This window comes from Physeter macrocephalus, chromosome 9 (genome assembly GCF_002837175.3).
Source record: "Physeter macrocephalus isolate SW-GA chromosome 9, ASM283717v5, whole genome shotgun sequence".
NCBI classification, from domain to species: domain Eukaryota; kingdom Metazoa; phylum Chordata; class Mammalia; order Artiodactyla; family Physeteridae; genus Physeter; species Physeter macrocephalus.
The window spans coordinates 56,705,767-56,719,298 of record NC_041222.1 but is presented as its reverse complement, the minus strand read 5'-3'; the positions used below and the strand labels follow the sequence as shown (position 1 = coordinate 56,719,298).

General features: G+C 37.3%; 1 protein-coding gene and 1 pseudogene across 5 annotated transcripts in view; both read left to right on the top strand.

Annotated features, from left to right (window-relative positions):
- NFIB (nuclear factor I B) overlaps positions 1-13,532 on the top strand; it is a 236,600-nt gene that overhangs the window by 77,031 nt on the left and 146,037 nt on the right. The gene's annotated exons all lie outside the window — the stretch shown is intronic.
- On the top strand, positions 167-258 carry LOC112065801 (uncharacterized; annotated as a pseudogene).

The window sequence follows — 13,532 nt, the reverse complement described above, 5'->3', positions numbered from 1 at the left end:
GATCCCACAGGCCGCGGAGCGGCTGGGCCCGTGAGCCATGGCCGCTGAGCCTGTGCGTCCGGAGCCTGTGCTCCGCAACGGGAGAGGCCACAGCAGTGAGAGGCCCGCGTACCGCAAAAAATAATAATAATAATAAATAAAGAAATAATAAATAAAGAAAAAAAAATAAAAAATAAAAAAATTGGAACGATACAGAGAGGATTAGCATGGTCCCTGCGCAAGGATGACATGCATATTCGTAAAGCATTCCACATTTTTATATGACCCAGCAATCCCACTACTGTGCATATACCCTGAGAAAACCATAATGCAAAAAGAGTCATGTACCACAATGTTCATTGCAGCACTGTTTACAATAGCCAGGACATGGAAGCAACCTGAGTGTCCATCGACAGATGAATGGATAAAGAAGATGTGGCGCATATATACAATGGAATATTACTCAGCCATAAAAAGAAACGAAATTGAGTTATTTGTAGTGAGGAGGATGGGCCTAGAGTCTGTCATACAGAGCGCAGTAAGTCAGAAAGAGAAAAACAAATACTGTATGCTAACACATATATATGGAATAAAAAATAATGGTTCTGAAGAACCTAGGGGCAGGACAGGAATAAAGACGCAGATGTAGAGAATGGACTTGAGGACACGGGGAGGGGGAGGGGTAAGCTGGGATGAAGTGAGAGAGTGGCATGGACATATATACACTACCAAACGTAAAATAGATAGCTAGTGGGAAGCAGCTGCATAGCACAGGGAGATCAGCTTGGTGCTTTGTGACCACCTAGAGGGGTGGGATAGGGAGGGTGGGAGGGAGACGCGACGCGAGAGGGAGGAGATACGGGGATATATGTACGTGTATAGCTGATTCATTCTGTTATAAAGCAGAAACTAACCCACCATTGAAAAGCAATTATACTCCAATAAAGATGTTAAAAAAAGAAAAAAACCAAAAGTTAACCAGGGGAAGGGCAGTGGTATTCCTGGAAGAGGAAACAGCATGTATGAAGACTCAGAGAGAGCTCAGGATTGGAAAGAAAGTCAGTAAAGGTAAAGCTTCAATAGGCAAATCTGCAAAAACCTTGTTTTAGGAATTCCTCAAAAGAATCAGTCTGCCAGTCTTCCTTATAAGTTTCCACTGGAGGCTCTTACACTATATGTGAAGTTGTTTTTTCTGACATAGTATTTGTTCTTTATATTGATTTTCAATCATCTAACATTCTCTGTAATGTCCTATTTGAGTAAAATTATCATTATCATCTATAGACATATATTTCTTAAGCTCCTACCAGTTGTGAAGGCCTGCATACTAAGACTGCCACATCTGAACCCCGATTATAGTAAAGGATTTAAAGTTGAAAATATTAGGTTGTTCTTGGTCTGTTCAAAGAGACCAAGTGTACATCCTTGAAGCTACTTTTTTTCCTACAGTTCTTTGATCCGGTGATTTCACCTCATTATTCCTATTCTAATTCCCTTGGTTCAGTTTCTTAAAAATGTATTTTGAAATATTTAAGACATACAAAAATATAAATGTTTCAACAAACTCATGCATGCATCATCCAGTTTAAGAAATAAAATTTTGTTTAAATTTGTTTGAATAAGATTTAAAATAATTAAATAAAAAATTTAAATGAATGTATGAATAAAGAAACAAAAATTTAAAAATAAATTAATAATATCCCTGCATGCCTCTTCTCCCCGGTCTCATTCCTTCTTATCCTGCCACATCAAGCGGTTGCTTCTCTCTTACATGTTGCAGTTAATGGGTTCTTGTTCCCAGTACTTTTATTGCATGTACTTTTCTGGCACGTGCATTTTGTAATGTTTCTGATGCCGAGAACTCGAATCTCTCTGCCCTCCAATCTAGAGAGTAATCCTCTGACATTTTACTGCAGGATAATTTCTGCTAGGTTTGACAGTGAGTCCGTGAGTCAAAAGACTCCAGGCTCCAATGCTGTGTTTCCAAGGGTTACAGAAGTTCTCTAAGCATCTTTCCTTGACGTATAACATAATAAAAAAGCATTGCCCTTGACTTTTGTTTTGGTCATTATAATCAATAGATGCTTTATATATGTAAGAAGATCTATACATTTCAGAACAGTTTTCCTTTGGAGTATTGGAATGAGTGCCAATGATGACGAAAGTGTCCTCTGCTCATTATTTCGGATCAAAATTGATGGACTCTAATTAAACTGAAATATTTCAGCTCACAGTACTAGTTAATTCTGCCTTGTATGTAGGCTCACTTTGCAATATATGTCGTTTGCAAACAGATATTAAAGAATAACAGCAAAAGAGCTGAATGCTGAACCTCAGACTTTACCAAACCTCTTTATGGTAACTTGTTAAATGTTTTTCATGAAAATTTTGGGGGTCACTTTCTGAGAAATTCCTCCACATCTAGAAATTTCAGTTTCCAGTTACCCATGAAGGAATAGAAATGATTTACTTATTATTTGCGTTTGGAAAGAGTATTTTAAAGCTATATTTGTGTGGATATCACAATTTCAACTGACTGTCTTTAGGGTTAAGCCACATGTGTATAAAGGATCTTTTTTTTTGCGTTACGCGGGCCTCTCACTGTTGTGGCCTCTCCCGTTGCGGAGCACAGGCTCCGGACGCGCAGGCTCAGCGGCCATGGCTCACGGGCCCAGCCGCTCCGCGGCATGTGGGATCTTCCCGGACCGGGGCACGAACCCGTGTCCCCTGCATCGGCAGGCGGACTCTCAACCACTGCGCCACCAGGGAAGCCCAGAAAGGATCTTTTGAAGAGCACTATTAATACAGTTAGTGTAGGAAATGCCACAACTTCAGCTTCCTGTTCTTTGCCTTGGCTTTCTTAAAAAGTGAAGACTTTCTGCTTTATCCTGTCAAGAGCAAATGCAGCATGTGTTAGCAGAAGGAAGGAACCAGAGGCAGGCCTGCCCTCTTGACCTGTCCTGCTGGGCGTGTCAGTTTGCTAGATGAGAACTGGCAGCCCTGGGCTCTGTGTCCGGGGACCCTGCAAGTAGGTGGGGGCATTCCTGACTTCTGTGATCATAGCTCCCTGTAGGTGCAGAAGACACCACAGTGGCCAATGAATCCAACTAAATATTTAAGTAAAGTAGGACGAATAGTTCAACTCATCTTAGGAACTTGTCAAAATTTAGGATTCTGTGAATCATTTACAAGACATAGGCGTATAAGTAGTCTGTTCCTTAAATTTCTAATTTGAAATTTTCTAAGGTGATGTCCATCTTAGAAAAGAATATAATACTAAGACTTGATCCCTAGCCCTTTAAGACATTAAACGGGCCTCCAGGCTTCCTTCCTTTCACCTGCTAACCTTTGTCTTCCAGTCTTCCTTTTCTCAATTCCCATTATGTGGAGTAAATGTGGTGGCTTTTATTTCTTCCTTGCCTTTCCCTGAGTGGGTGAGTGGTGCCAACAGCTGAGTGTCTTCTTCAGAGAGCATCTAGGACCACTGTGCATTTTGTGTGTTTGGTGGTGGGCAGGCCAGGCACGCACAGAGTTAAGCCCACGGCCGCTCTGTGTTAACTGAGCATTTCTCAGTGTAGCCGGGTCGTAATCCCTAAGCAGATGCTTTAGGGGTCTTGTTATTGTCCAGAAGTGGCTCTTGTATGAGAAAAACGCAGCCATGCAGAAATGGCACACACACTGTTGACTCACCCACCATGGCTTAAGGTTTTTCCTTTATAACATCCATGAACCCATTTCATCTCTACCTAGCCAGAGAGTGTTGGCGCCTTCCCTCTCTCTACACCTTTAGCTCGTTAAAAATAAAAAATTAAACAACAACAACAATAAACTAGAATCACATCGTAATGTTCCCTACTGATAAGAGGTTCTGGTTTTCCTTGCGTTCTTTTCAGTTTGTCGTTGTTGGCCCAGACCTTGCCCCTTTCTCAGGTCTTTCAGCCGCATCATGGCCTTTCAAAAGTTTTAAGTCCTGTAATACTATATTTTGTGAAGAAGGGAAAAAAATGAGATTTTTTTCCTCCTTGCTTTTGTTAACCCATTCTTGTTTTAGGCTCCAACAAAAAGGGTTTTTGTTAACTGGAGCTTAAAATCGGCCAGCTTGCAAAGTATTCTCCCTTTTTATGCAGGGAGGATTAGCTTGGCATGTTATGCAGTTCCCTTGTATGAGCCATTCACGTGTCCTGTCAGAAGGTGTATAATTACTCACTTCACCATCAGCAATCATTCTTAAGTTAAAACCTGTTTTAAACCTCTCATTAATATAAATCATACCGGGAAGGTAGAAAATACACCTTCAAAAAGAACGAAGTGTTAGGGAGCTAATCTGTTCTTTTCATAATAGACCCAGAGTAAATAATTTTTACTTAGCGCTTTTCTCTCTTTGCAATCAAAATAGTTTGTGATAAAAGATCGGGTACCAGGGATTGCATAAATGTGCAGTGTTTTATTCAGGCAGGATTGGGCTTCCTGCTTGGTGCCAGCCTCGTTTTCTCTCTGTCACCCTTGAACAGTGAAGTGTGTAATCCTCCATTCTTTTAAAGTCAGCCCCCTGACAGAATTTCCTCTCTCTCCCTCTCTCTGTCTCTCTGTCCCTCTCTCTGCCCTTCTCTCTCTCTCTCCCCCCTCCCTCTCTCTCTCTCCCTCTCCCTCTCTCCTTCTCCCTCTCTCTCTCTCTCTCTCTGTCTCTCACAGACACACACACACACACACACACACACACACACACACACACAGAGATTCAGGAGTAAAATGTTTTCATTTTTCAGGTTTTTCTTTCAATGAACTATCCCAACATGCTTGGCTAGATAGCAAGCAGTCTGAACGTATAAACAATGCCTCAAAGTATGATTTTTCTTCATGGAAGAGCCTTAGGCAAAGGACTCAAATATCCATGGTCTATTTATTCATTAGTAACGTGTTCTAGGACAGGTATGGTAGCTCTAAAGGCATAGCTCGAGTTACTCATCTTCCTAACCTACAGAGGCTGCTTCATCTCTTCCTCCATGCCTCCCACACCAGAATCTCCCTGCCAGTGCATCAGACCTGTTGTGGTTCATTCAGTCCAAGTTGGGGCCTCAAGATGAGGGAGTTAGGCAGTGTCTGAAAAAATATCTCAAATTCTTATACATCCTGAAAGGCCCAGCCAGATCTGGCCTTTGCCCACATCTCCAAATTCATTTCTTACTTTTCTCCCTAGCGCTTCTGACTCATCATCTTGACAGTCTTCTTTTTCTTCTTTAAGTTTGCCAAAGAGCCCTACTCTTTTCTACCTAAGGGACTTCACTTCTACTAATCCCATGTGTCCCAGTTAATTTTTACTCATTTGTCAGGTCTAAATTTAAGCCAACGTCCTTTCTTTTTTCCACATTTTTTCAATTCAGTGCCAACGCTGTACCAGAAGTTATTCTAGGTCCTTGAGATTCAGGGTTGCTTTGAACAGATGACATTCCCTGCTCTCATGGGGCTTATATCCTAGGAAAGGCCTTCAACATAGAAGTCTTCTTGGACATTCCAATCCATGTGGGCCCCCTTGAAGTTGTGTTTCCATAAAACTCTATGAGTCTTCATTGCATTTTCTTCACTCTGAAGGAATAAAGGAATGGCTGTCTCCCTGTCCCCAAACATCTTCCAATTATACTCTTCCTGAATTCTTTTACATCACTCTTACACTGTTTGAAACATTACACTAATTAGAAATTCATTGAGATTGACAGACTTTTTCTTAAAAAATAAATGTCAATTATCAAAAGCAATTGTTTTAAATTCATATCATCTGCTTTTCTTTTAGCACCTGGTGGACATTAGTGGCTGCAGGAATGAGGACAAGGTTGGGTTGAGAGGTGATGCTTTTAGGGCCTAGAACAGTGGGAAGTCCAAGGTGGCTGGCATGGGGCACAGGACCTGGGAGGATGGGTGTCAGGGAGATGGGAGTGCCCACAGGGAGAGAAGAGGGTTTGGAAGTTAAGGTTGGCTTTCTTTAGGAATTTAAATAGAGAAAGCTACGGCCCCCTTTTCTTTTTTGTCCCTTAGGAAAGAAGGAAAGGAACTAAAATTAGTTAATCTTTTACGTGCCAAGGACTTTACCTATCTTATTTCTTTTTTAAAAAAAATTCTTTTAAGGCATTATTTTATCTCCAGTTAATATTTAAAGATCAGGTCTCTTTAATTCCAGAATTAGAACATGTAAAACTGACACTCTGTAGCCTCTGGGTACTCAATTAATGTCTGTTGAATGAATGAATTCACTGTATAAAGATTTGTTCTCCACTTTGGCATGAGTCTTCAAGCCAGCTTCCCTAGACTCAGATTTCATGTTGGTACTATTGGTATCATAGCTGAAGTGCATTCAGGGTTGAATTGGGCTTTGTGGGCTGGTATGAAAACCTAGTCACCTTGTATGATATTGTTTTGATAGGAGATTTCAGTGTGAGGTCCAGACCACTGACTCGCCTATGAGCTTTTGGAGCTCTACTCCTTAGTAAGTTGGGTGTTACCCGTATGTGAATACAGAAGTGATATGAAATTAAATCTTACGTATTCTGTTTTCTTGTGATACTTAGGATACTTCTAATTGAGTTTAAGTGGTTCTCTCTCTTTCTTTTTTTTTTCATAAATCTCCCCAAAGCCTTTGTATACCTAATAATGTTAGTAATAAAAGTTATCACCTAAAAAAATTTAAAAGAAGTCAAAGGAAAAAAATAATTTCTAAGATCCCCCAAATATAAGATCTTTTGACATGTCCCTGTTTCATACTGAGTCACCAGGAACATGACATTAAGCTGATTTTGATTTGGGTTCAAGTGAGAGAGAAACCACGTTAGTGATGAACTCTAATAAGATTAAAATACAGTCACAGAGAGAGACCCCAGATGAACTGAGAGAGGCAAACCATGAGGTCCTTTCTTATGTAATGGTAAAGGCTGGCCAGAAAGGAAGCTTTTTCACTGGAATATTTGCAAAACTGCATGCACCAATTTACAAGCAGTTTGAATTTATATGTAATTGACGTATTTCAAAAACATTAAATGTTGGGATTGACATATATACACTAGTATGTATAAAATAGATAACTGATAAGAACCTGCTGTATCCAAAAAAATAAATCAAATAAAATTCGGAAAAAAAAAAGACATTAAGTGAAGAGCAAAATGTTTGCTATTTTGACCACTAAATTTGAGTGTGTAGTGGGAGTAGGTAGGCTTTAGTGCATGGGCTCAAGTAGAAGATTATTTGGTTGAGATGTGGGAAGCACTAGTAAGAAAAATAAGGTTCATATTGAGTCCAGTGCCTTTGATGTGTATGTTTCTATTCCTATATAATAACTTTTAAAGTCAGCTTCAACACAGTATATTTACAGTTACTTCAACTGTTCCTATAACAATTTTAAAAAGATACATAGAAATGCAGAGTTGGATGAGAAATCTGATTAAAGGAAGAGTAAATGAATGATTCAAAATGAGTTAAAAATGAAATTTTGTCTTTATTTTTATTTTTTTGAAATTTTGTCTTTAAAAGGTATTATGTTAAAGTACACTTGGAAAGAGAAATTATGTAAAATTAAATTCATAGATATAGATTCTTCCAAAGTATCAAGAGACACGGTAGTTCAGTGGATGGAGCACAGGCTCTGGAAACCTGGGAGGCTCTTCTCTGCGTCTCACCAGCAGCATTAACTCTAGCAAATTACTTAACCTCTTGAGGCCTCTCTTGTTCCTCACCTGTAAGATAGGGCTGATAATAATAGTATCCACCTTGACAGTTTGTATTGAGAATTAAAGCCAACTTTTGTGAGGCTTCTTATAAATGCCTATTTATCAATGACATCTCACACGGTGACTTTTCTCATCAACAATTATATAGCAGTAGAGGAAATAGATATTAAAAAAAATTATTACAAGTAAGTCACAATGTATTGTTTATTATCTTCCTGTTTTCATGACAGGATTCCAATTACTTAGGTTCGGGAAAATATCCAATTCATGAAAATCCAAAGCAGCTCTGCTTTTGTTCTATAGTACCTGTTATAATACATTTCAAGTTTAAAGAGGGACATTTCAGAACAATGTTCATTGATTAAAAAAATTCATCAATTTTTTGTTCATTCAATAAACAGTTTCTGAGTACCTAGTAATATTTTATGTCTCATATTAACCTCTAGGAATAAAAAGCAAAGGCTCTTTCCACAGTCATCCACAGGGACGTCACAGTCTAAGAATAAAGTTTTACCAAGGAACTGGTAATCCACTAGACAGTGGTAAGTGGCAGAAAGCTTTGAACTGATAAATAAGGTTTTAAAATTGTAGTATTTTGGGGGCATCCTTAGGAAGGATTCTACACACACACAGAGACACAAACACACCTTGAGTTTATAAGTTAGAAAGCCATTTGAAATGTAGACAAAAAAGTCATTTTAAATTTTTAGTCCATGGCAAAGACAGAATTATCTGAATAACTCTAATTGTTCATTTCTAAGGTGTCCTTGGCTGTATTAATCTAATGTTTATTTTTAAAATGTGATTAGCAATTATCTGGAATACTTTTAAAAATATATGCTTCAGTTAATAAAGGTCATGTTAAATTGTTTTTGGTTTTTGTTGTTTTGAGACTCATAGTCTTATATATTCATTGCTGTTCTTGAGGGTGTTTTCACTGAATAGATTTTAATGAAAAATATTCTTTAAATATTGCTTATTGGCTTACTGGATGAGAGATGATTCATCTCTCAATGAATTAATATTTTCAGTTTTGTTACAAAGCCAAATTGTCATCATTAAATGATTTTAGAAAATAATAACATGTTCTTTAAAATGTAGAGTAGATATCTTTTCAATTAATTATTTTGTCAATGTTTATTGAACAATGAGAGCCAATTTAAGATTACAATATTTGGGGCTTCCCTGGTGGCGCAGTGGTTGCGCGTCCGCCTGCCGATGCAGAGGAACCGGGGCCCGTGAGCCATGGCCGCTGAGCCTGCGCGTCCGGAGCCTGTGCTCCACAACGGGAGAGGCCACAACAGAGGAAGGCCCGCATACCGCAAAAAAAAAAAAAAAAAAAAAAAAAAGATTACAATAATTGAATCTCCTGAACTAGTGTTAAAAAATTTACCTGATCAATGTTCTAAGTCGTTATTTTAATCAATTTTGTTGAAATGAGATCCATTCAAAAGGAAATAACACATATTTCACCACAATGACCAAATATTATGTACAACCAATGTAAAAGAAAAATTCATTAGAAACAATTACATTGGCCTGGATCTTTAAATATTTTGTTCTGTGTTTCCAAATACTTTTTGATTCTTCATGTAGAGAATGACAGCAACTTTCGGAGTGAATCCTGAGAGTTTGGTAGAACTAGATCTGCTTCTAAGCTTAATGCCTGCTTATTAAGCTGGAAAACATTATTATTTTTTTATATTAGACTTTAATATCATAAACAATGATGGCCTTTTCATGTTGTATTCATAAAACAAAATTTGCTTTTAAACCCAAAGCCAAAAAACCACAAAAACCCCAGACACAATCCATCACTTTGTTCCATCCCGAGTTCAGTTTATTGCTTTCAAGTACATTATATAAAGTGCCTTGTACTTGAGGAAGAATATAGTGTAAGGATGAATCCAGTACCAAATAATCACTGGCCTCTTAAAGACAGCATTTATATTTATTTATTTTCTTAGGATTTAAATCCTTGGATATCCAAATCAAATGCATTCAAGTAAACAAAGCTATAGGTCATATTTTAAAAATGCTTTCAGAGGAAAATTTATACAATTCAAAAACTACTTAATGTCCTTGAAGGGAAGAAACTATATACCTACATTAGTGGTAAAGAAAATATGAAACTGGAAAATATATAATACTGGAAAAGAACAAGACAGGGCAAAGATTAAACTGAGATCATATAAAGCTTGATTTTTGTTCAGGACACTTTTAATTTCAATTATTCTCTTTGGTTCTTAGCTGTTTATTTTTAGTGGTGAGATCATAGTTTTCCATGATTAGGGAAATAGGGTCTCCATACGGAACTATGATGTGGAGTCCAGAAAATAACTGTGGTATCAGTGGAACAGAGGTCTCAGCAAATGCTGGTGTAGTTTCACCCCCAGCCCCAGTATTGAGAAATAATTGACATACATCACTGTATAAGTTTAAGGCGTACAGCATGATGGTTTGATGTATATTGTGAAATGATTACCACAACAGCTTTAGCTAACATCTATTTTCTCATATAAGGAAAAAAATTTTTCCTTGTGTTAAGAACTCCTAGGATTTACTCTCAACGACTTCCCTATATATCATACAGCTGTGTTAGCTATAGTTATCATGTTGTACATTACATCACTAGTACTTACCTATCGTTTTAACTGGAAGTTTGTACCTTTTGACCACCAGCCTCCAGTTCCCTCTCCGCCCACCTTCTGCCTCTGGTAATCACAAGTTTGATTTCTTTTTCTGTGAGTTTGTTTGTTTGTTTAGATCCTACATGTAAGTGAGATCATACAACATTTGTCCTTCTCTGACATATTTCACTTAGCATAATCCCTTCAAGGTCTATCCATGCTGTCACAAATGGTAGGATTTCTTCTTTTTTATGACTGAATTATAGATAGATAGATAGATAGATAGATAGATAGATAGATAGATAGATAGATGGATCTCACAACTTTTTAATCCATTCACCTGTTGATGAACACTTAGATTGTTTCTATGTCTTGGCTATTGTAATTAATGTTGCTATGAATGTGAGTGCAGGTATCTTCAGAGTTAGTGTTTTTGTTATCTTTGGATATATTCCCTTTTCTCCACATCCATGCCAGCATTTGTTATCTCTTGTCTTTTTGATGATGGCCATTCTAACAGGCAGGAGGTGATATCTCATTGTGGTTTTAATTTGCATTTTCCTAATGACTAGTGATGTTGAGTATCTTTATATGTACCTGTTGGCCTTTCATACATCTTCTTTGAAGAAATGTCTATTCAGTTTCTTTGCCCATTTTTAATTATATATATTTTTTGCTACTGAATTGTATGAGATCTTTATATGTTTTGGATATTAACCCCTTATCAAATATATGGTTTTCACTTTGTTGATGGTTTCTTTTGCTGTACAGCTTTTTAGTTTGATGTAGTCCCACTTATTTATTTTTGATTTTGTTGCTTGTGCTTTAGATGTCATATCCAAAAAATCATTATCAAGGCCCGTATCAAGGAGCTTTTTTTCTGTATTTTCTTCTAGGAGTTTCATGGTTTCAGGCCTTACATTTAAGTCTTTAATTCAATTTGAGTTAATTTTGGAGAGTAGTATAAAATATGGGACCAGTTTCATTTTTTTGCATGTTAAGAGCTAATTATCTCAGCACTACTTATATTTTAAAAAATATTTTGTTGATGTATAATTGATTTACAATGTTGTGTTAGTTTCTGCTGTACAGAGAAGTGATTCAGTTATACATATGTGTACATCCTTTTCCATTATAGTTTATCACAGGATATTGAATATATTGGGTTTACCAAAAAATTTGTTTGGGTTTTACAAACTTTTTGGCCAACCCAATAGTTCCCTGTGCTATACAGTAGGACCTTGTTGTTTATTCATTCTATGTATAATCGTTTGCCTCTGCTAGTCCCAATCTCCCAATCAATCCCTCCCCCACCACCCCTCAGTACCACTTATTGAAGGGACTGTCTTTTTTCTATTGCATATGCTTGGCTTTCTTGTCAAATATTAGTTAACCATATATGCTTGGGGTTATTTCTAGGTTCTCGATTCTGTTCCTTTGGTCTGTTTGTCTCTTTTTACACCAGTACCTTCCTGTTTTGATGACTACAGTGGTACAGTATAGCTTGAAATCAAGAAATGTGATGCTTCCTGCTTTGTTCTTCTTTCTCAGGATTCTTTTGCTATTTAGGGTCTTTTGTGGTTCCTTATAAATTTTAGAAGTGTTTCTGCTACTTCTGTAAAAAATGCATTTGGAAGCTTGATAGGGATTGCATTAATCCTCTAGATCAGCAGTCCCCAACCTTTCTGGCATCAGGGACTGGTTTTGTGGAAGACAATTTTTCCATGGGAGCGGGGAGGGGATGGTTCAGGAGGTAATGCGAGTGATGGGGAGCGGCAGATGAAGCGTCGCTCATTCACCTGCTACTCACCTCCTGCTGTGCGGCCTGGTTCTTAACAGGCCGCAGACTGGTACCGGTCCATGGCCCGGGGGTTGGGGATCCCGCTCTAGATGATTTTGGTAGTATTGACATTTTAACCATATTAGTTCCTCCTGTCCATGAACACAAGATACCTTTCCATTTATTTGTATCTCTTTTGATTCCTTTCATCAATGTCTTATAGATTTCAGAGTAGAGATCTTTCAACTCCTTAGTTAAATTTATTCCTAAGTATTTTATTGTTTTTGATGCCATTGTAAATGGGATTGATTTCTTTAGTTCTTTTTCAGAAAATTCATTATTAGTGTATAGAAATGCTACTGATTTTGCGTGTTGATTTTGTATCCTGCAACTTTACTGAATTCATTGGTTGGATCTAAGGTTTTTTTTGTTGTTGTTGTTATTGTTGACTTTTTAGGGTTTTTTATATATAAAATCATGTCATCTGCAAATAGAGACAATTTTACCTCTTTCTTTCCAGTTTTGATACCTTGTTTTTTCTTGCCTGATTACTCTAGCTAGGACTTCTAGTACTATGTTTAATAGGTGTGGTGAGAGTGGGCATCCTTGTCTTGTTCCAGATCTTGGAGGAAAAACTTTAACCTTTCACCAATGAGTATGATATTAGCTGTGGGCTTGTCATATATGGCCTTTATTTTGTTGAGATATGTTCCTGCTATGCCTGATTTGTTCAGAACTTTTATCATAAATGGATGCTGAATTTTGTCAAATACTTTTTCTGCATTTATTGAGATGAGCATATAATTCTTTCATTGTATTAATTTGATGCATCATATTGATTTATTTACATATGTTGAACCATCCTTTCATCTCAAGGATAAATCTTACTTGAACATGGTGACTGATGCTTTTAATATGCTGCTGAATTTGGTTTGCTAGTTTATTTAGAATTTTTGCATCTATATTCATCAGGGATATTGGCCTATAGTTTTATTTCCTAGTAGCATCCTTTTCTTGTTTTAGTATTGGGATAATGCTGGCCTCATAAAAGGAGTTTGAGAGTGTTCTCTCCTCTTCAGTTTTTTGGAAGAGTTTGAGAAGGACTGTTGTTCATTCTTCTTTAAGTATTTGGTAAAAGTCACCAGTGAAGCCATCTGGTCCTGGACTTTTCTTCATTGGGAGATTTTTTGATTGCTGATTCAATCTCCTTGGACTATTCAGATTTTCTATTTTTTCCTTGATTCAGTCATGGTAAGCTGTATGTTTCTAATAATTATTCATTTCTTCTAGGTTGTCCAGTTTGTTGGCATATAGCTGTTCAATGTGGCATAGCTTTTATAGCTTAGGACTTAAGCTACAAAAAGACAGTCCTAGCTTAGGACTATTTTCCACTTTATGCTTGTTCAATATGGCCTTCTTTTTTTTTTTTTT